Consider the following 19078-nt stretch of genomic DNA (forward strand, 5'->3'; position numbering starts at 1 on the left):
GAAATATTATGCCAGCTTGAAAAGCACTTCCCTCCCTCGTTATTTGATGTGATGATCCATCTCTCAATTCATCTTGTGTGAGAGGTTAAACTTTGCGGGCCAATATTCCTAGGTTGGATGTATCCTTTCGAAAGATACATGAAGGCGTTTAAGGGATATGTACGGAATTCAGCTCTTTCTGAAGGATGTATTGCCGAGGTATATGTTGCCGAAGAGGCCGTCGAGTGTTTGGTAAATTTTGAAGAAGCTACCAAAGGATTTCCGTGAAATCCTAGGCAAGAGCATAATGCTGGCAGACCCTTATCTGGTGCAACTATGATAAAGCCAATCAATCACGACTTGCACCTAGCACATATGCATTTTTTGCAAAATGGTAATGACATAAGGCCATATTTTGATTAAGTAGTTATTGAAATATGTGTGTGTGTTATTTCCTTATTTTGTGCATTTCGATCAATATATAAAATCCATGGATTTTACTCGCAGGGAGCATATGGCATCTTTGATGATGAGATTTAAACACCATGAAAATGACGAAGACTGGCTAAAAAATAAGCAAAATGATACATTTCCCACATGGTTTAGGAAAAAGGTATGATTTTTATTTGGTTTTAACATTATATGTAGGCCTAATTAATATGCTCACAATAATTAGTCATACTGAAAGATGTTAATTTAACAAATCTAGAACTCCACACTATCAGTTTCTACATATTTCAAATTCAATAATTAGTAATTTTCCTCGGATGCATATTACATTTTTGATACATTAAAAAGAGAATGATTATCACACAAGAGAATAATGCAGTAAACTACCTCTCTCACCCTCTATTTTCTAGTTTTACCCTAATAAAAGACTTGTTATTTTACATGTTGTCTATGTACCTTCATTTCTGTTTCCTGTGTGTTATTTTTACATTTTTCAAACTTTCCTTTATACCACCAAATAATAGTACTTCCACTAAAATACTCTGCTTCTGAAACTAAAAGTTCAGACATAAAATAAGGGGAAATATAAAAACCAATAGATTTATAATCAAAAAATAAGTAAAAAGATGCCTCAGTACTTTTATATTTTTATAGTAGCATGAAGAAAATTTAGTTTGTTTAAAAAAGGTGAAAATAGGAATAGCTATGTCTATCATGATAATTAAATATTAAATACTATAAATATAAAAATAATTCAATATGTCTTTTCTCACTAAAACATAATGGACCTCTCTTTTATTATTTCACTTATAAAATTGTATAATAATTTAACTTTCCCGCTTTGGCTAAAATTAATAAATTTTTATACATTAATAGTTTGGTTTGCACAATATATGTGCAAGGCCTGGTCACCCACACTATTGTGGAAATTAATAACCATTTAAGTTAAATTTATACTTTATCAAAAGAATTTATATAATTACATTTTGAAAGACCATATAAAATTGAAACCATAATATTTCACTCCCTAGTAATATGAAATAATTAGTTTTAAACAAATTTTTTTGGACAAATTGAATCAGAATTGTTGGACGAACACAATACTATAACCGACCAGATATGGTGGATAGCAGAAGGCCCGTACAAGATTGTGCCTACATTTAGGGGATATAAAATCAACGGTGTTACTTATAGCACGAAGGAGTGTGATGATAAACGGCAAGTTCAATGCAGTGGTGTTTGTGTGGTTGCAGATACAATGCTTGTGCAGGGTAAGGATAAGAATATTGAACATACTTCGTACACCTACTACGGAGTTATAAAAAGTATCTGGGAGTTAGTCTATAACAAATTTCGAGTTCCTGTATTTCGTTGTAATTTGGTAGATATCAACAAAGGGGTTAAGGTAGATAACTTGGGATTTACACTGGTTAATTTAAATAAATTAGGCTTTATAAATGATCCTTTTGTGCTAGGTAAACATGTTAAGCAAGTATGTTACATTGAGGATCCTCTTGAAAAAAATTGGTCTGTTGTGTTGAAATTACCGGAAAAGAACTATTATGACCACTGTGATGACGAAAATGATGGATCGGTAGAAATAGAACTTGAGAATGAGTTACATGTACCAACTTTCGCGAATGATGATGAACATGATGAGGAAGAAGCTAGTTATATGAGGGATGAAGAAAAATGGATCCAACTTTCTTGATGGTAATAAATTATATTTGTTTTAAATTTGAAGAAGAGTATACATGTTTTGTTAGAAAATGGAAAGTTTGAGGCATATTTTATATATGTTCTTGATATGATTTCCGGAAGCTAACACTTGGAGGTTGTTCCTTGACATGAGGACTTCAACTTTCATATTTGGATCTAAGACATTTTCTGAGTGGAATCCATGAATATATTGCGATAAAGTTGCTTGTTTGAAATGGGTTATGGGGATTTTGTCCCACATTGATATTGTAAAAGAAAGATATTGAGTTTATATAGCATCTTGTATTAGTGTTGTTTATAACTACTAGCATAAGTGGAATGCTTTGTGGCCTAATGCTAGTGGGAACTCTTATATTTTTCTTTTCTATTACAAGTTTAATTATTTATATTGATTATTTAATTATTAATATAAAAATTATTGAGTAAGGATTATTTTAATCATACTCTGAATATATTTTGTAATATTAATATTAATTAATCAGGATATAATATAAATAATAAGGAAAACCTATTTTGTTTACTTTTTCTATTTTGTTACTTGGTGTACCACATCGAGTAAAATAGAAGAAGAGTAATTGAGATGCCTATATATTGAAAGGTACACTTGAGATAAATATAACACAAGTCACTGTGCCTACCTCGCAAACATATATGAGTTGCATAGGTTTTATGGGCAAACTGAGGTGCGAGTCGTCGTTGATCATTGTTGGTTCTGTGGCCAGATTGATCTGTTGTTGTTTTATCCAGGAAGCGATATTGCTGTATTCCATCACAGCTTAAGTGGGGGGCAATAATCTCTTCAAGAATAGTCAAGTCCTCTTGAAGGGTTTGGCGACTCAGCTGTTGTATTCTTCTTCTTATCAGAATTTGGAAAATGATAAGAAATAAGTTTTCTTTACTTTCTTTGTCAATTACAGTCTTTATAGTTTGTTATTGCCTTCGTGTTTTGTTTCGTTAGTTGGTTATTTTGTTATTTGCCTTGTTCTTGTTGTTATATATATATAACTGCCCGTTGTTGCTGTGTAGTTAGAATTATACCCAACAATCTTGAAGAGATTATTGTTATATATAGTTAATTAGAAAGATGGTTAATGAAACTGATGTTCCTAATACTATTGAGACTGGTTATGGTTCTGATGGTACTACTACCATTGACTGGACCACGTATCGTTTTCCCCTGCTAATTGATTTATCAGGTATGCCTAATAAATTCAGTGGTGGAGCTTATTTTTCTCGTTGGCAGAAAAAGATGACGCTCTAGTTAACGGTTAAGTGTCTTTGGTTAGGGGAACATTATGATCCTCCTGGGTTGGATCAAGAGAAAGCTGAATCTGTGAAGGTTTATGCTTTATGGGCTGAGAAGGATGGGGTGGCTAGGGAAGCCATTTTGGCAGCTTGGAGAACACCTTGTTCGATGTTTATTCATCAGATACCTATACTGCTAAAGTCTTATGGGATAAGCTGGACCAAATCCATAATACTGATTCTTAAGGTCTAGAGAAGTATTATGTGGCTAGGTTCCTTGATTTCAAACTGGTGGATGAGAAATCCATGACTGAACAGGTTCATGAGTTTGAGATGTTGGTTCATGCTTTGGGTGAATCCGATATGGTCTTGCCTTAGAAGTTTCGAGTGATGTCTGTGATTGAAAAGCTCCCTAAGTCTTGGGAAGAGTTTGTTCTCCCCTTGAAAAGAAAAAAAAGGAGAGATCACATGGACTAACTTGATGTTGGACATCTCTGTATAGGAGCAGCACAAGTCCAAACAGGGACATGTGTTGCCTGTGGAACATGGGAGCTCGAAGGTGAATGTAGTGACTGTAGGACATAAAAGAAATGTAGTCACTAAGAAGGCTAACACTAAACCTAACAAGAACAAGGCTAAGAAACCAAAGGCGAACAAACCATGTTGGTCTTGTGGACAGGATGGTCATTGGGGCAAGGACTGTCCAAGTAAGAAAGCTAAGAAAGCTGGAGTTGTAGCTCAAGCAAATACTATGCTTGGACTTGGAACCATGAGTGGGCCAGTAGCTAACATGGCCATTGGTGAGGTTGTTGCCTCTGGAACAGATGACTGTTATGTTACTTACCACCCTGTACTACTTTCCACTTATCTATCACGTGAGTGGTTGATTGATACTGGAGCTAATATACATATTTGTGCTGATATTAGCTTGTTTGTATCTTATCAACAGTCATGGAGTGACAGTGACGATGGGTAATGCTAGTGCTGCACAAGTGCTAGGAATAGGAAATGTGGACTTGAAGTTTGCTTCTGGGCGGATTTTATCTTCAACTACGGTGCATCATGTTCCCTCTATTCGTAGAAATATTATTAGTGGAAGTTATTTAGTTAAAAATGGCTTTGAACTTTCTTTGAAATGTAATAAAATAGTTATTACTCATACTGGTACATTCTTTGGCAAGGGTTACTTGTCTAATGGTTTGTTTTAATAAATGTTGAACCCGTTTTGGTTGGTTTTATTAATGATAGTGTTGCACCTTCTGTTAATTGTATAATCATCTGATTTGTGGCTTTTACGACTTGGTCATTTAAATTTTGGTGCTCTAAAGAATATGATGAATTTAGAGTTGATTCCAAAGTACGCCATTGATAAGAAATCTAAGTGTCAAGTGTGTGTAACTGCTAAACAAACAAGGAAACCTTTTCATAATGTTGTCAGGGATTCAGACTTGTTAGATTTAGTGCACTCAGACATATGTGAATTTGGTGGTGTGTTGACTAAGGATCACTGTAGATATTTCATTACCTTTATAGATGATTGTAGTAGATATTGTTATGTTTATTTGTTTAAACATAAGGATGAAACACTAGATAAATTCATTAGGTATAAAAAATGAAGCTGAAACACAAACTGACAAAGTACTTAAATGTTTGAGGTCTGATAGAGGTGGTAAGTATACGAGTACCTTGTTAATGAATTTTGCACAAGAAATGGTATAGTTCATAAGGTTACTCTACCATACGCACCTGAGTCTAATGGGGTGGCAGAACGAAAGAATAGAACTTTTAAAGACATGATTTACAGTATGCTAATTAATTCTGGGTTGCCTAACTACATGTGGGGAGAGGCTCTGAATACGGCTTGTCATATTCTGAATAGAGTCCCTCTGAAACATATGGACAAGACACTATATGAATTATGGAGAAAGCATAGGACACGTTTGAGTTATCTTCGTCTGTGGGGGTGCCTTGCTAAGGCGCTTTTCCCTGAACACAAGAGAAAGAAACTGGGTCCGAAAACTGTTGATTGTATCTCTCTGGGCTATCTTGGAACCACAACTGCTATGAGATTTTTAGTATTAAAATCTGACATAGATGGTATTGTAGCGAATACGATAGTTGAGTTTCGTGATGCAACTTTCTTTGAGGAAGTATTCCCAATGAAGACTGATATACATTTGGGTAGTTCTGAGGATGATCCCACTCACACATCGATTTCTATTCCTGATCATGTGGAAAAGATGACAAATATGGGGGTGGATCCTGGTAGTAGCTCTACTCCTAACGAAGTAGAGGAACCTAGAAGGAGTAAGCGTGCAAGGCTAGTCAAGGACTTTGGAAGTGATTACATCACTTACAATGTTGAGGACGAACCTTTTACTTTCCGTCAGGCCATGGATTCTTCGGAGTCAAGGCACTGGAAAGGTGCTGTGACGAGTGAGATGGACTCCATTGTTTTTAACAGAACATGGGAGTTAGTCGATCTCCCTCCTAGGTGTTCTACTATAGGATGTAAGTTGATTTTCAAGAGGAAGTTAAACCCTAATGGTTCAATAGATAACACTACTAGAAATAGTTGATACGACATCGGTGCTTAGACATCGGCATGTAATGCACCCGATGTTAAAGTCCTGTTTAACATCGGTTTAGAAAAAAACGATGTTGAATAAGAATACTGACATCGGTTTCACATAGTAGGCGTTGTCTATGTTCAGAAATTAAAAGGCCAAATATATGCGTTTAGCTTTGACATCGGTTAATTTTGTTAACCGTTGTCTATGGCCTTTTAAAAAAAATAAAAATTTACTTATCTTTTTTCCCCTGATTTCAGTACAGTTTTCCCCCCTTTAATTTTAACAAAAAAAATTGTTCCCCCTTTACACATATTTCATTTCCCTCTTTCCAAAACTATCTCCCCTCTTTCTTTCTTTACTCGCACGCCCGACTCTCTCTCTGGCACCTCTCTCTCTCTGTCTCTAAACTTCATCTCAAACACCACGACTCTCACTCATCTCTCTTCTCTTTCTTTCTTTTCTTGCCATTCCCTCTCGTAAACCCTAATTAGAAACTAGTATATAATCGACACTAAAATTGGATTGATTAGGAACCAAATCGTGCTTCAAATTGGTAAGGTTAGACCTAAATAGTGGCTTTAGAGCTTGAAAAGGGCCATGGGTTTCGTTCTAAAAATATCATCGAGTTCTTGTGTACATCTCTCTCTCCCTCTCCCTCGGGCTCTCTCTCTCTCCCTCTCTCCCTCCCTCCCTGCTATACACACACTGTATGTGAACATACACTTACTTCTTTATTACACACACATCTCTGCACTCCCCTCTCTCCTCTTTCTTACACATATGTGCACCCTTATTTTAGGGTTTTTTCAATTGATTCAATTTTTCTCTTTTTCTCAGTGCTAATTTCGAAATTAGGACCTGTTTCAAGTTTGGGGCTTCATTCGAGTTCAATTTGGGCCTTTAGGGTTTGAATTGAGTTTAAGGTAATTCTCTCTCTTGTGTTACATATGTTAATTTATATATGTTATTGAATGTGCAATTTGATATGTTGGCTGATTTTGTTCAATTATCTTTTTTGTTCATATGTATGGATGTTTGTGTTATCTATATTATTGATCTGAAGTTCTTCATGTTGTTCCAATTGATTGATTTTTCGTCTAAATGTTGTTGATTTAGTTGAATAATGCAAGTTTATCGAACTATTGTTAATCTGAAACTGTCGATCTTGAGATACCTCTACTTAATTGATATTGCATAACAACTGTTTGTGAAAATTACTGAGAATTTTCTTATCAAAATATCGTCTAGTTCTGCAAATCCTACCAGCCGTTGTATTTCTTTTATTTTCTTTTTTCCTGAAAAACATGTGTTACTTGTTACAACATGGTTGAACCATGTATTTTTAGTTAATATAAAGATTCAGCTTATCAAATTTTGTATTTCACAGCTCAACTATTCATTAAAAAGATGATTATCCAATCAACAGTCAATACAAACAAAGTAACAATGTTTCAACCAGAAAGCTATACTAGTACTAGTAGTCTTATAAATCCTATCATGTAACTCATTTTAAGATTTTAGCAGACCATAACCACTAAAAAGTAAAAAGTAGTAAATGAAAACAATTTTAAGAACACAGGGTAGAGTTTACCGTATTTGCTCTGTATCTTCCTAATTAAGCCTCCTAAGAGAAGTTGAGGAAGTAAGTATAGGCTGTATAGCGCTTTTCGGATACCTTATTGCCCTCAAGTCCTTCATGGTAGGAAACATTAAACCATAACCTGATGTCTCACTGGTTTACAAGAAATAAATAGACATGCAATCTAATTTCTTGAGGGTTTAAGAGGCAATAATGTATCTAATGGCACTGGACATGAACATGCAACAATGTGCGTAGAATATGGATTGTCTTTCAGATCTTTGATCAGTGATAGAGTCTGTATTCTCTAGTTCTGCAACCAAATATTTCTTAAAGCTCATATAGCTTTGCTTCAATCATTGACAAGGGAATCTACTATGATGAGAAAAAGTTTAATATCATATTATATTTACTTAGTGGAGTTAATAATTTTTGGGCCCTTGAGTGTAGGAGGCCCTAGACGCAAGTCTTGCTCGCCTATAGCCAGGGCCACCCTGCATGGCTATTAAGATTTCTAAAAGTATACTATTTAAGTCTGGTCCTTGATTATAAAAAAGTAAACTAATCAGAAAGTAATGAAGTTTGATAGTCTTTGATTATTTTCCAAGATCTAGATAGGAAGAAACATATATGTTTGATTAGAAGTTATAGAGTATAAGAGGCATGAAGAACCTGAAACTAGTACGAAATGAAGGACTCTTAACAAGGTAGTTAGGGGTTTGTAGGCCCTATTTTCATTAGCTCATGCATTCCATCCCTCTCATAATATATTTCAATCTAATATTTATCAAACACTTGATTACTATTATTTATACACTAACTAATTAAATTCCACTAAACTTGCTACTCTTCTTCTGGTAACAAAGTCCAACTCCCTCCCCCTATGTCATGCATGTCATTCTCTTCATCTACAACAGTAACGGCCTATCTACATATACATCTATTTATATAGCTAAGATAATAGTGAGGTTAGGATATGAGGATATCACAACATGATGTTGCAGTTAGGACATAGCTATCTGCCATCTACTGGTATTGGTATGGACATTTGCTGCTTTTTTTTACTTGACTTTTGTTTTCTTGCAGCATCCTACTTTTGTTTACCCTTACATGCTCAGGTACAAGATATAGATATATCTGATGTGAAAGTTCCCTTTCCTGTGGTTGCCAAGTAGTAGAGCGACACTTTTTTGGTTCTACCAGTTCCTTTTCTAACAATTCTTATTATCAGTCAGAGTTTGATACCATTCCATATGAGACAGAAAACTTTTCCTATGATCACACAGATTCAGAAAGTAGAGTTTCCGAAACGCCAGGTACTCTTCTACTACTCCAAATATCACTTTTATTATATTTTTTCTAATGCAATATAGTTTATCTATATGTTTTGTTTTGAGTAAGCTTGTGCTTGTGTATATGTTTTGTATTGATATAACCTAGAAACATGATTAAAGTGTCATCTTTTACCTTGCTAAAATAAAAGTGCGTATAACCTTAGTGGCTGTATGGCTTTAGCCTTTACACATATTCCTGAGCATGTAGAAGGCAACAAATTATATAAGTAATGTACACAGCCGTTCGGTTTTTCCTTTTTAATAAAGAACATATTGTAGTTGGAAAGACTTTATATTCAATTTAGCTGTGTATATGATACAACATAAATTTTATAATCATTCAATTATGAAGTGTGGCATCAAAATACCTGAGGCTATCATTGTAGTGAAGCCCAAAAGAAGCTAAAAAGCCTGCCATTTTGAACTTGAGATGCTCCAACCAGGCCCAAAATAGAGGGTCTAGTAAAATTATTTCGGTTAACTTTGATAAACTATTATTTGGTGATTACATAAGTGACTAATCTTTACTATCCAAAAGAACAATCAATTACAGAGAAATTATAGAATATAAAATCTTCTTTACGCTTTTACTATTTTCTGATAAGTCTACGCTGTCTTGTAGCTTAATTAATTTTTACATTTCTTATCTAATTGAAGTGATGAGCATAAAAAGTAATCTGTTTAGCAGTAGTATATGTAACTGTACATTAATATATGTTTGTGTGTGGCTGAATTACTAATTTGTTTAGGGTTCTAGTAGAGGATGTTGATAGTAATAGAAGCCTATTCCAGTTGTAATCATGTCGATAAGAATGAAAATTTTTAGCAGAGTATCAGGCCTGGAAATGCCATCATCATCGCAGTAGTTTAAAATTTTACTACTTTAATGAGCTTTACCAAATTTGTTTGTTTAATTAAAGACTCTCGTATAATGCATTATATCTTATATAGTTATTCCATTTTCTATAAAGTCCAATTAAGAACATATTTGTTAGTCCTGCAAACACATGTGATTAATTTTTCATTATAATATAAAATTATATACATGCAGGAAGAGATGACAGAGTTGAGAAAGAGAGCTGATGAGTTTCTGTGCATGTTTAATGAAGTTCAAAATGAGAGCAAGACAGACTTAAAGAAATAGAGGAATCCCAGTTCTTCGGCAGCGTCATCGAGCTTCTCCTAACAACCCTGTTTGACAGAATGGCACAAGTTAACTTTTCAATTAGAGCTAAAATTTTATAGTTAGGAAATTACCATATAAATATGTTGACTCAGTGTTTTAAAAGTCTACTTATATGTACAGGGTTTTTTGTGCATCTTCACTGGGGAAAGTAAATCTTCAGTGGGTACACTGGAATGGAGGGAAAACCAAACACACAATTGAAAATACAAGCCAAGTATACGGCTCTGCTGTTTAAGCAGCACTTAACGGCTTGTATTGAAAAAATATATGGACTAATCTGTGATAGCTTGAAGAAATAGATTAGCCCATTCCTGAACGTGTGTATTCAAGTATGTGTTTTACTTTAATTTTTTGGTCATGTATAAACTCTTGACAAGTCCTTAGTTAAAAGAGTCTGGATAACTAAGTTATTTTATTGTTATTAGTTGGGATGTGTATTTTAGACTTGGAATGTATGTCCGAATTATTTGTTGGAATATTATATGTTAAGAATTTGGTATCAATGTAGCTTTATGTTTTGTTGAATGTTGCATTGTTTGGTATTTTTTTGGTTGTTTAAATGAAATTGGTTCATGTGGCTGTAAAACTAGGACCAGGATGGCATGTAATTTACACCACATTAACATCACAATGGTAAATGTAAACCGATGTAAAAAATGTACAAAAGACATCATGTAAAATAATATTAAACAAAAAGAACTAAAAAACTGATGTGAAATTGACATTTGACATCGGTTCTGAAAAGAAACTCAATGTATTTTAAGTCAAATACATCAGTTTCGAGAAGAACACCCATGTCTTATCCATCATTTTACATTGGGGGCCAATTTAATCGTATGTCTGATCAGACATTTCACATCGGGCAACAAATCTAACTGATGTCTGATCTAGCATTTCACATCGGTTGTTCGAAATTTTTTTAATTATATGGCTTTTAGAGCTTGTAGGGTTTATGTTTTAATGGATAAATACCTCATAATATACTTATATTCACCTAAAAATACTGTATATAAGCTGAAATTTGTTGCAAAGACATAACATTTATTCTTGAAAACCGATGTATAGCACTGTAATAGACATCGGCTGTTCAACCGATGTCAAACGCTGATGACATTTAAACATCACAACGCAGAAGACCATCGGGTTCAGATTTTTTTAACATCGGATTCTGAACCGATGTCGGATCCCATATTTCTAGTAGTGTTAGTAAAAGGCTAGGCATAGATGCTAAGGGCTATTAGGCAAAGAGAAGGAATATGACTAGTTTGAATATACCCCTCTCGCTGTTGCTAAATGATAACTCAGATTGGCTTATTGCATTGGCTTCCAGGACATGCGTCGTATCATCCATCAGATGGATGTAAAGACAGCTTTTCTTCATGGTGACCTTGAAGAAGAGATTTATATGATCAGCCTGAGGGATTTGTTGCTTCTGGTAACGAGAGTCAAATACCATTTAGGCCTAAAACAAGCTCCTATAGACTGGCACAAGAAGTTTGAATTGAACACTGTTTTAAGCTTTGAGTTTTAGTTAATTGAAAGTGACAAGTGTGTCTACTTTAAAGTTAGAGGAAATGCATGGGTGATTGTGGTGCCTATATTTGGATGATATTTGTGTTGTTTGGAACCAATAGTGAGATTATTAACGAGACAAGAGTTTCTTAAAAAGGCATTTTTAAGATGAAGGATTCGGTGAGCTAGGTGATTCTTGGGATCAAGGTTTGACTCGGTCAAAACGATGGGAATACCTTGTCCACAGTCTCATTATAGAGAAAATTCTATACTTGAGAAGTATGGTTATTCAATATTGTAGAATCGCTAGTACTCCATTCGATCCTAAAGTTGGCCTTATCAAGAATAGTTCAGGTTTTCCTATGTCTCAGTTAAGGTATTCTCAGATTATTGGGAGTTTGCAATATCTTGCTAATGTGACTAGACCAGATACTTCTTATTCTGTGTCTAAGTTAGCTAGATATACAAGCTGTCCGAACAAGACTCATTGGGAGGCACTGGATAGAGTTCTTAGATATCTCAAGGGAACAATTTCTCTTGGCTTGCATTATCGGAGATTTTCGGGGGTACTCGAGGGGTACAGTGATGCAAGTTGGATAGCTAAGAAATCTAGTTCCAATGGAGTGACTGGATATGTGTTTACCCTTGCGGGTGGAGCAGTGTCCTGGAAGTCTGCTAGACAGACTATGATTATCCGGTCTACTTTTGAGGCTGAGTTGTGTGCACTTGATGCCACGGGAATGGAGGCTAAATGGGTACATGGACTCATATGAATGTTACCCGTAGTAAGCAAGCCGCTTCTTGCCATTTCTGTTCATTGTGATAGCCGTACAACTATCGACAAAGTCAGAAGTGTAAAGTATAATACTAAAACAAAGAGACACATCCAAGTTAGACTAAAGTCTATAAGGGGTCTTGTGTCTGACAGGAATATTGCTACAGAGTTAATAGGAACTCAGGATAATATAGCTGATCCGCTGACAAAAGGGCTTGAGCATGCTACAGTCCTTAAGTCGAGGTTGGGGATGGGACTGATAACCCATCATAATTCATCAACAGCGGGAACCCAATACACCTGAGAGGAGATCCCTCAAAGTATATTCAATATGGTAATAACAAGTTGTAAGGATGAATTGGTAGTACCTCTACCATATATATTTAGATACTTATGTATCAGAGTCTATCCCCTATAAACCTTAAGAAGTACTTGAACTGCTAGTTAGGAAGAGTTATTTGAACTCTGAATGGGGTCAAGTCGTTTGACGAGATGATAGCAATACATCTCTGGAGATGCCCAGCTAAGCGAATGTAATTGTGTGGTCACAATTAGAGGAAAGGGTTATTCCTCAAAACATTCAAGGAACAGGATCGAGACATGACCATTAACGTCTCAAAGCCGTATATTGGCATCATAGCCTTTGACTTGTCGTCGCCTATGGAGTGTGGTTACACCCAACGGATAAAGATTCAAGGTGAACTATTCCATCTGTATCCGGTAGCCATCGAAGTAGAGGACTTAGGAGGGTTCAAACCCGGAAGGATACCGACTCTGAAAAACATGTCATGTATAAAATTTGGTATGCAATTTGATTATGGATTTGTGGGGAATTGTTAGAAAATAGAAACTTTGAGGCATATTTTATATAAGTTCTTGATATGATTTCCGAAAGCTAACACTTGGAGGTTGTTCCTTGACATGAGGACTTCAACTTTCATATTTGGATCTAAGATATTTTCTTAGTGGAATCTATGAATATATTGCGATAAAGTTGCTTGTTTGAAATGGGTTATGGGAATTTTGTCCCACATTGATATTGTAAAAGAAAGATATTGAGTTTATATAGTATCTTGTGTTAGTGTTCTTTACAACTACTAGCATAAGTGGAATGCTTGTGTGGCCTAGTGCTAGTGGGAACCCTTATATTTTTCTTTTCTATTACAAGTTTAATTATTTATATTGATTATTTAATTATTAATATAAAATATATTGAGTAAGGATTATTTTAATCATACTCTGAATATATTTTATAATATTAATATTAATTAATCAGGATATAATATAAATAATAAGGAAAACCCATTTTGTTTACTTTTTCTGCTTTGTTACTTGGTGTAACACATCGACTAAAGTAGAAGAAGAGTAACTTGAGATGCCTATATAGTGAGAGGTACACTTGAGATAAATATAACACAAGTCGCTGTTCCTACCTCATAAACATATATGAGTTGCATAGGTTTTATGGGCAAACTGAGGTGCGAGTCACCGTTGAGCATGTTGGTTCGTGGCCAGATTGATCTGTGTTGTTTTTATCTTGGAAGCGATATTGCTGCATTCTATAAGCTTAAGTGGGGGGCAATAATCTCTTCAAGAATAGTCAAGTCCTCTTGAAGGGTTTGGCGACTCAGCTGTTGTATTCTTCTTCTTATCAGAATTTGGAAAGCGATAAGAGATAAGTTTTCTTTACTTTCTTTGTCAATTACAGTCTTTTAGTTTGTTATTGCCTTCGTGTTTTGTTTTCGTTAGTTGGTTATTTCGTTATTTGCCTTGTTCTTGTTATTATATATATAACTGCCCATTGTTGCCGTGTAGTTAGAATTATACCCAACATGTTTGCCTTTTATTACTATTTATTCACAATAATTTCTTAAATGATTCTATTTGTTGAATTTTTTTTAGTTAATATGTGTCATTTATGATTACTGTCTTAATATGCATGAATTTATGAGTTTTATAAATTTTAATATATCTTTTATTTGGACTCTTCCCTCTTTTGGTTTCAAGTAATTATACTACGTATACATTAATATTGTCATGAACCATGTTCCTTTAATATTTGTTAATGTTTAAATTTTTATTTTGATTTCAGTGAATGATCCAATTTTTGAGCCTCTTTTAAAACTACTTAAGGGCAAGAAAATTTAGGTCATTTAATGATGATGGAACCTGCAGGGTTTACTGATGATGTTGATCAAGTTGAGATGATGTTGATCAAGCTGAGGTATAAGAAATTTTAACAGTTTGGCCAATTTGGGCGGACACCACTGTTTGATCGCTTTCTTGTTTTCCTAGTTGGTGCCTTGTATTCTACTGTAATACGCTTCTCTGCCAACATAATTTTATGTTTTGTGTAGGCATTAGGATTAGTTTGTTTATTTCCTCGATTCATGGATTAACTTGTAAATTTGTGTAAGTATTTAGTTTGTTTGATGAATGCAATATGTCCATTATTTACTCTCTTTAAAGAAATGCAACAACATTTTGTAGCTGTTGTATACTTTAGAGAGAGTAAAACTGGACATGTATGCTCTTATCGCCAAACTTAAAATTTAAAAGTTGAAACCATGATGAATATAAGTTAATTGTGATTTTGGTGGATTGTAACTCACTACTAGAAAAACGTCAATAGACATCGGCTAAAAACTGATGTCCATGAATAAAAAAATCTAATGTCTTCGTGGGTGATGTTATAGACCCCCATTTAACATCGGTTTTAAACTAATGTGAAAGGGAGCATATTTAACAACCCAACTAATAAAATTTCTCAAGAAAATACTTACTTAAATCCAAACTCCATTAAAATCCGATAAAACTTTACAACTTCTCAAAAATACATAAAGTTACAATTCTTGAATTAAAATACAACTAAATTACAACCATGCCAACAAACTCTCAGAGAAATCTAAGAAAGGCCAAACTACTTAAAGTTCCATAACTCGCACCCTTCCCATAAGTAGCCCGCCTAAGTAAGAATACCTGCCGAAGGAATACAAGAGAATAAAGGACCGGCAGTGAGCGAAAGGCTCATATACGGATATAAAATAAATCATAACTGAACAAATATTAAAAGATAAAGAGGCTAAGAACACAACTGAATATCTGAATGAAGCACAATAATAATAGTGAATGAGACAATATAAAAAAATGAATAATCAACTCACAAAATAAAACTAAATGCTTACCACCTAAAACTTATCATACTCTTACACATATCCTTATCAATTATACATAATAATCATAAATAATATAATCGAAAGAATAATGATAAAATGAAATCATACCCTTACACATACTCTTACACATATTCTCACACTTACAAAATAACATATAAAATAGCTTACATACGAACATGGGAGATAATCTTACACTTATAGGATGTCCTACATTTTTGGTAATCCAGAAATATGTAGTCATCAAAACTTATAGGGGCTTGCACGACAATAAGCACGTGCTACCCAAAAGGCCAAATCATACACATACTAGCCATGGCTATATGTGTCCCACAACTTCGGCGACACGCCCATATAATTTAAGTACACCGCTTAGGAGGTGCCAAGCACGAGATTATCCACTCGCGACGGATGTCTTACAAACTCCCAAGTCATACAAATAACATAAATAACTCAAAATAAATACTCAAAGATCACACACTCAAATATCTTATATCCCCAAAATCATATATAAATTTATCAAATAACTATTTGGGGTTTCAAGGGGAGAGACAAAGACAGGGATGCTTTTTAAGAAAACAAGAGGCTCTGCACCTTTAGTAAGGATAAAAGAGGCTTTATAAGGGGAGGAAGGAGGGCTAGGACAGGGGAAGAAAGAGGCTAGGAGAAGAAGGCGGTACTTTGAACTTTAATGGAGGGTATAGATTAAAACCCTAATTTAATAGACGACCTACACTAAATAATTTAAAAAATCTCTAATTCCAATTGCTCATTAAAATCCTAATTAAAATTTACAACTCACATATCAAGCAACACTCCTCCATCATATTCACTAAATCAAAAAAAACAATCAATTATATCATATTTCTGCAAATAAAACTTTAAATCATTAAAAATAATTAATAAATACTAGAACTTTTTTACCAAGTTAGTATTATTTTTTTAGTAAATATTATATTTAAGAGACTGCAAATTATTTTTCTTAATTTTGATGTTCATTATTAAAAAAATATTTAATTTTGGAATAAATTTTAGGTTTTACTATTAATTTATTATATGGCACTAAAAATAAAGTTTACTTTCTCTTTACAACACTACTCAATAAAAAATATTTTAAAAAAATAGGAAGTGATATAATATTTTTATTTATGAGGCATGCATATAAACATTTTCTTTTCTTAATTCTATTATATGATAAAAAAAATTATTTTTCTTTTTACGAAATGAAAATTATTTTATACTACTATGATACAATGTGATACCAATATAATAACTTTGTTTATGCAAATCACATTTATCTATTTCGGTCTTGTGTGTATATTTTAAAATTTATAAAATTTAATTTATTTCACAAATTTGTAATGCAAAATGATTGAAATTTAAGAAACACTATAAATAAAATGTATTGAGGAATTAAATTATTTCTTAATTTAGTGTATGGACTTATAAATTAAAATATACTTAAAAAGAAATTAAAATGAGTATCCATTAATTGTTAATCTTTAGATATTTTTAACAACATGAAAGATAAATGTAAAAGAATATAAATACAATTCTTCATTATATAAATTAACTGTAATATTCGGGATATCGTGTAAAATTATTTTTATCAATAAATGAAATAGTGCCTACGACATCACCCGTTTAACATCAGTTAGAAATGTCACCGATGTTCAAAGCAGTTTTAACATCGGTTACTTTAAAACCGATGTTAAAGGTGTTGTAAGACATCAATATCTAAACCAACCGATGTCTATAATCGTTTTTTTTATAAAAAAATGCCGCTTCTTTCTTCCCCCGTAAATACACCAAAAATTCGTGGTTAACAAATTTTTATTTTCAGTTCCCCCCATTAACCCAAATAGTTTTCCCCCTCTCTCTCTCATCTCTCTCATTCTCTCATCTCTCTCATTCTCACTCACTCTTCAACCTAAAACCCCTAAAATATATTGAATTAATAAACTCGACTAATTCTAAGTCGAGGTCGATTGGTCCTGAAGAGCCTTGAAGAAAGTCTGGACCACTCGATTGTGTGTGAAAAGTATATTTTTTCGAATTTAATTTCAAATTTTATGTTTTGATTTTAATCGAGTTTGTTTTTTCTATTTATGTTTTTTCGAGTTTGATTTTAGGTCTATGAAGCTCGGTTTGGTAATCTTGAAGTTGGTTGCTCGCGATTAGGTAAGATTTCACATGCATTATTATGTTTGTTACTTTAATAGATGCATGTGTTCCTGTTTGTTCTATTTAATTTTAATAGATGCATGTGTATGGATCCTGTTTATGTTGAGTATGTTCTTGTTCTTGTTATGTTTAGTTTTGTTGTTTATGTTGTGTCCTCACTGTATGTCTTGTTCTTGTTTTAGTTCTTGTTTAGTTTTAGTGTGTGGAATTGTATATGTGTAAACGTGTGTAGTTGTAATAACTAATTTATTTGTTTAATTATGGTGTTATAAGCATTCATATTACAAGCTTGACCGGATGATATGTATGTTTTACTGTTATATATCTGATTTGGCATACATCATTTGACAAATTTTGTGTGACAGGAGTGCTTACTGGGTCTTCTGGAGTCGAAGACAGTGATTTATGTAACACATCAAGTTGAGTTTCTACCTGCTGTAGACTCATCCTGGTGAGCTAGACTTCTTTTTTCTCCTTCATCATTATATGTGATGATATATTTTGAGATAATTCCATCTTATTAGGTTATGAAATATGGTCAGATTACACAATCCGGAAAATATGGCAAATTACTTGATTCAGGGAATGACTTTATTCAACTTGTGGGTGCACATAAGACAGATTTATCTGCTCTCATTCTTAGACACTGGGCCAGCTTCGAAATCTTCTAATCTCGGTGAGAATAGAAGTACAGGGAGTTTTCAGGCTCGTAACAGACTGTAGATGTTCAGAGCGCTCCAACCACCGGATGAAACAGGAACGAAAGGACAGCTTGTTAATGAAGAAGAAAGGGAGAGGAGAAAGGGAGAGTCGGCTTCTTAGTCTACTGGAAATATGTGATAACAGCATATCGGGGTGCGCTCATACCGTTATTATGTGGTCACAAGTTTTTTTTCATGTACTTCAGATTGGAGGCAATTACTGGATGGCCTGGGCAACTCATGTGTCAAGGAGTGTGGCTGTTGTAGTTAAGTTTCTACTTTAATAATATTTTATGTAGCCTTGGCAATCAGAAGTTCTTTTTGCATACTTGGAAGATCCCTATCTCTTGCAATTGTTGGACACTAGACAGCAACACTCCTCTCTTTACAAAATGCATGCTTGCATTTTTCGTGCTCCAATGTCTTTCTTTGATTCTACTCTAAGTGGACGCATCGTAAATAGAGTAAGTGCATTGAACGAATGGTACATTTAATACAAAAACAGGATGTCTGTATAATTAACTTTTTTTTCAGGGATCTACAGACCAGAGCACGGTTGATTTGGATATCCCAATCAAGTTGGTATATTTGCCTTTTCAATTAACAACTTCTAGGGATTATTGCAGTAATGTCGCAGGTGGCATGGCAGGTCTTCCTAATTTCATTCC

Source organism: Apium graveolens, chromosome 7 (assembly GCF_009905375.1).
Source record: "Apium graveolens cultivar Ventura chromosome 7, ASM990537v1, whole genome shotgun sequence".
NCBI classification, from domain to species: domain Eukaryota; kingdom Viridiplantae; phylum Streptophyta; class Magnoliopsida; order Apiales; family Apiaceae; genus Apium; species Apium graveolens.